Genomic DNA, 6,000 nt, shown 5'->3' with positions numbered 1-6,000 from the left:
ATTTAGCATTCAGCCATGATCTGGATAGCTCTCACTCAAGGTGCTTGCAGCTGCCTAGAAAACTGAAAGAGTGAGGTGATCCAACACAGCAACAGACTGACAAGCACTGAGTAAATGAAACACTTTCCCCCTCTTCAGGATGTGGAAAGAGAAACGTGATTCACAGAATCACAGAATTATTGAGGTTGGAATAGGCCTCTGAGATCATCAAGTCCAGCCTATGACCTACCACCACCACACTGATTGATTTGAAAGACTGCAAATTATTGAGCATATTTGATGAAACTGGAAGCCAGGTGTGTCTGAGAAGTGCTTATGCAGAACTGTTTATGGCCATATCATTATATTGTGAAGATTATGTGATTGATAGTAAGAGAAGCTGTAGTCTCGAGTCCGTGAGCATCAATTGTTCACAGAGGAGAGCTGCCTTTGAAGCAAGCTGGAACAGGTGCAGAAAAGAGCTCAGTCAGGAGAGCAACCACACTTGAATGAGTGTTATTTGGTGAGAAGAGACTGACAGATTCTCAGAGGAGAAAACTTGTTTCAATTCAGAACCTGTTTGGTTTGCCCTCTGAAACATTTGTCAAAATTGGGCAGAAATATACTAAGCTGGGAGAGACCTTCCCAGCAAGAAGGGCTTGAAACAACAGGATTTAGAGGAAAGGAAAGCAAAGCAGATTATGATGTCTGAGAGAGCGAGCGAGAGCACAGTATGGTAGATTTGAACTGTCAGATCTGGCAAGGGGATGAACTCCTGCGCCCAGAACAGCCCTTCCTTCACTTTTGCAGTTCTATATGGATCTATGGAGTTAACCAAGCAAGACAGCAAGTGAAGAGGTCTCTGTGTGTTTGCAGTCTGGAGAATACACCCTTACTCCTTCCTGCAAGATTAACATGGAGACAACTTTTTTGCACTAACTGTCTATTTTAATTTAATTTCTAGTCCCAGAAAACACAGTAAGTGAAGGGAAAGTAAATGTGCATTGCAACTGGAAAGTGATATACACAAAATATTGTCCACTCAGGCTGAAATTCTCTTAAAGTCCCAGAGCCTTTTAAATCAAATAGTATCCTTACTGCCTCCTAATTGTATAAGATAAAGAAAAGGTAAAATGGCAACAGAAGAGCAAAGCAGACAAACTGGCCATAGCCTAGGTCTGTCCTGACCTTGAGGGCAAAAAGAAGGCATAATGTCTCTGCCAACCCACCCTGAGGCTCTCTACACCCTGCCCAGGACCTGCCCAGGGCCATCAATTCCTGCCCTAATTGTGGCAGAAAATGTCAATCTCCAAGTCTGTTGATCCAGGCTGTCCCAAAACTTGATTTCCCAGCCATTCCCAGGCATTTGGTGCTTATGATCTCATCACCTTCTGTATCTATACATTAAGCATAAGTTCTACACTCTTGTAAAGTCATGATCACTATTACATTGGCGATGTCTTCTAATAATTTATCAGCACACTGTCATTGTGGGTACAGGAAGTGATGTCTTTGTTCCATGGAGAGGAAACAGAGGATGGAACCATCATGAAATCATAAATCATTTTGGTTGGAAAAAACCTTCAAGATCATTGAGTTCAACCATTATCTGGCTCTACCAAGTCTGGTTCTAAACCATGTACAAATGAAATATTCTGTTCTTGGGGTTTTTGTTTGGTTGGTTTTGGTTTTGTTTGTTTGTTTGGGATTTTTGGGGGTTATTTTTGGTGTTTTTTTGTGTTTTTTTTTTTTTAGGTTTCAGGTGTGTTTGGTGTTTGTGTGGGCTTTTCATCGTGGTGTCCTCCTGCTGAGAGGAAAAGCCTACATTTGTAAATACTCCACAGGAGCATCAGTTTCTGGAGCTGGGGTTTTGGTTACAGAGGAATGCTACCTGCCTTGCAACTGAGTTGCTTCCAGGACTGGCCACCGTGCTCATCTTCATGCACTCTGTGACTCCCTCTGCTTCTGGACACGCTGAGTTTAACTGTTCTTCCTGTAGCAATATAAGCTGAGGTGTCATAATATAGTGTTGATCTACCAAAACATTCTATCAGTGTTGGATATATTACTGTTTCAGCTGCACATACCATCTGTTGCCCCTGCTAGGTGCAGGACAATCTTCAAGACAGTCAAAACAGATAGATGGTGGTAATTAGTAAGTATTGAATTCCTAGAAAGGCTTTCCAAGTCATGGTGTACTTATGCTCTGACACAACTGAAAGGCTGTTGTGAATGACCTCCACAATCTCGGCCCTCAGAAGTGAGGTTGGGCTGATGCCCTTTTTCTTTTTTGTCAGTACTGTAGAAGAACTTTCCTCCTCATTGTCTTTCTTATGGATTCTACTTTTTGTTCTTTTCATGGTGATAGTATGAAACAAAATTTGGGGCGGGGGGGGGGATGATGATTGAAAAATTCTCGTTATATTAGTGTAGATTAGTTTGGGGTTGTTTTGTGGTTTGGTTTGGTTTGGTTTGGTTTGGTTTGGTTTGGTTTGGTTTGGTTTTTGTATTTCCTGTGTTCACTTTTACAGTATCACAATATCACAGTATATCAGAGGTTGGAAGGGACCTCAAGAGATCATCAGGTCCAACCCCCCTGTCAGAGCAGGATCACTTAGGGTAGTCCACACAGGAACACATCCAGGTGCGGTTTGAAAGTCTCCAGAGAAGGAGACTCCTTTGAGTTACCTGTGATTGTAAATGCTTTGTCTCTGTTTTCATTATTCAGGCTTGTCGGTCGTTTAGGCTACGAACAGTCATTATTATCTCGGTTACCAAAAGCCACTAGATGGTGCAATGAGACCTCGTTCCTTCGGGAGGCCACCTGCCACCAGATGGCACGGCTGGAAGCTCAGGAGCTACGGGGAGGGGGCTTGCGTCGATCTTCTCTTTTCAACTAGGGCCAACAACCATCTGAGACCGCCTCGGGATCTGGTCCAACCGCTTTGATAACCAGAGGGGGACTTAGACAATTCTATGCAATGTTACGGACAAGTTAATTTGCGTAGAAATAGTGGTGGTTGTAAGAGGAGACTTAAAGGCAATACCAGACAAATGAAGTTTAGGAAGGAAGGAATAATAAAATGCTTTAAAGTCCATCTGTTATTAGTTTTAAAGTGAGATCACAAAAATCACTGAATGTGATGCCCTACATAGAGAGAGCATAGGTTTTAGGGTGCTCCTCAATAATGTCTTCTTATTATTTTTAAAAAATCTTTCTTTCAGGCAGAAAAGCATATAAGATGTATCAAAACATCTCAGATGTCTTAATCATGGGCATATGAATGGGCAATTTGAGGCACAGAAGTCTTAAAGCCACACAGCATCTTAGGGCCAGAGCCAGAAACAGAGCTGAGTTTGCTGGCTCTGCAGTGGTGCTGGTCTTCTTACACCTGTTTGATTCCTCTTGTTTCTCAGGAGGTGAAAAAGAGTTTACTGTAGTGGAACCTGGAGATTACTGCCCACAGTATGTGTTCCTCAGCCAGACCCACTCAAACCTCCGTGGGAAGCAACCAATGAAAACTGAGGTCTCTGCACCCTTGTTCATATATGAGGAAGTCTAAGGGGGCCACATCCACGACCCACATAGCTCTGTGTGTTGCTAGAGAGAAGCATCAACTGATGGAAATAAAAAAATGATATAGAACTGGGTACTTTTGGTTCTATTTTTCAGTTTTCATCACTTTGGCTGGATGACCTAAAGCAAATTACAACCTTCCTTGGCTTCATTTGCCCTCATCCATTGAAATGTGGTTAATAATACCATTGAGGACTGTGGCAAAGCCTAATATGCTCTTTGTTCAGCATAGGATAAAAGATGTAATTAATACTAGAGGAGAAACTAGATTCTAATTCTTAGGACTGATCTCTACAAGCCCTTATAGCATTAGAAAGTGGACATGCAAAACATCTCAGAAAGACTTATTTTGTAGTACCAAAAAAAAATCACTTGACCAAAAAAAAGGATATAAAAAAGGCATAACAAACCACCACTCATCACACTAAAATTAAAATAACAGGCAAAACAAACCCTGACACAGTCAGAACAATGTTAACTTAGGCTGTGTTGGAAGTAAGTCTTGGATGTCATGTCACCAAGCACATCCTGTGTAGGTGATGGAAGATGTGTAACTACTTCAGGAGTTCAGTGGAAATGTGTTTGTTGTCATGTCAGGATTAGTAACAGAGCAAGAAAGAAGAAATAAATCCTTTGGTACTTTATTTTCTTTGAACAATAGCTTCTTAAAATAAAGAATCTGCAGGAGCTCACTCTTTCTGCTTTCTAGAAACAGCTGAGGAACAAGAGTAATATCAGGTGGGTAGGAATATGGTTAGTCCATCAGTTTTGTTTGGACAAAGAATGCACTTGGAAGTGAATCTTTTGCTTGGCCCCACTTGCTGTACTTGAATTTACATCTCATAGTGGGCACATGGATCCCTAGGAAACTGCAGAGTGCTTACCAGAAATGTGCCTGAAACACTTCCATTGCTGATGGTTGCAGGGTTGACTGGAGCAAAACAGACCTAAGCCCAAGTAAAACCCCTGAAACAGAGATGCTGGACAGGAGTCCCCTCTGCCAGCTGTGTCACTGTCCAGAGGTGTTCCTACTGTGTTGCTTCACTTGTTAAATTAGACATGAAGTAACTGATGCTGAATCCTACTGGAGGCAAAGTCCAGAAAACCGTCCTCTGAAGGTGATTACAAATGATGATATTCATCCTAACTAACTGGAATGAGTGGAGACAGACAGAGGCATGCATTCTGAGTCATGTCAAGACCTCCTCTGTGGTGAGAGGGGAAAAACAGGCATTTCTAATCTACCTCTCAGTACCAATGAGGGAGACAGGCCAGACAACTTTCTTAATGGGTGAAACCACAAAACATTTTTGTGCACACATTCTAGCAACCAGTTATGGTAAGACTGTGAGTTGATGGTGTAAATTAATGAGCATTGGTACTGTGGCATTAAGGCCTTACCCCTGCCTGGCCTTTTTCTCTCTTTCCCTTCCATCCCATGGCCCTTCTAGCTCATCCATGCCCAATGCTACCCACACTGCTTGTCATGGCACTTCTGCTTGTGTGACCAAACTGGGAGCTGGATCTGGTTGAACAGTATCCCAAATGCACAAGTTTTCTTTTCAGGCAGATCGGTTCCCCCATCCATTTCAAACCATGCCCATGAAAACAGCTAGGGAGGAGGATGTTTTCACAACCATTCTTTAAAGCTGGTGTCATCACTGAGCACTTCTAGACATCACATAGCAGCCTAGGGCTGAATTTCACACTGAAATAGCATCCCTGAGATAGCCTCCTCAATGCATACAGTGGGTTTTGTTTGGGGTTTTGGTTTGGTTTTGGTTCTGCTTTGTAGTCCTGGCCTTTGTTGGAAGCCTCCAAACATAATTTTTGTTTTACAGGTTATCTCTGCAGCAAGCTCAGCCATTTCCATCCCACTGCAAGCAGTGATTTTCCTATTCTGTAGCCAGTCAATATTTGAATTGGCAAGAAGGTGGGTGTTTCAAAGGACAGATAATCTTTTGTTTGTTCTCTTCCAACCTTGCTCATACTCAGCCCAGACTCCTGCTTAAATGTCGCTGGTTTCTCTTGTTATTACTATTTTTAGTGGAATTTAAGTTACAATGGTAGAGGCCATGGAGCTTGAATCGTTCCAGCTTATAGCTTTGGTAGCACAGATGATTATAACTGCATGAGGCAAGTCTGATGTAAATACCCAAAATGTCAGCTCCTGCACTGCAGCCCCATCCCAGAATAACACCGACCTTACCACCCTTTAAATGCTGCTCCAGCAGCTGAACTTTCCCTGCCCTGGATGCTGAAGGAAGTACAACCCTTGGGAAGATGCAGTGGCTGCCAGCAATGGCAATGAATACACCTTGGCTGACCTGGTTGAAATTGGGAAGGGAAAAGAGATGTTAACCAGAGATGACACGCTCCCAAGTGTCATCTGTAGGCCACAGAGCACAGTGTGCAACCTTAGGATACCTTTCTGCAGGCAGGGG

Source organism: Indicator indicator, chromosome 7, assembly GCF_027791375.1.
Source record: "Indicator indicator isolate 239-I01 chromosome 7, UM_Iind_1.1, whole genome shotgun sequence".
Taxonomy (NCBI): Eukaryota; Metazoa; Chordata; class Aves; order Piciformes; family Indicatoridae; genus Indicator; species Indicator indicator.
Note: the sequence above shows the minus strand (reverse complement) of the source record.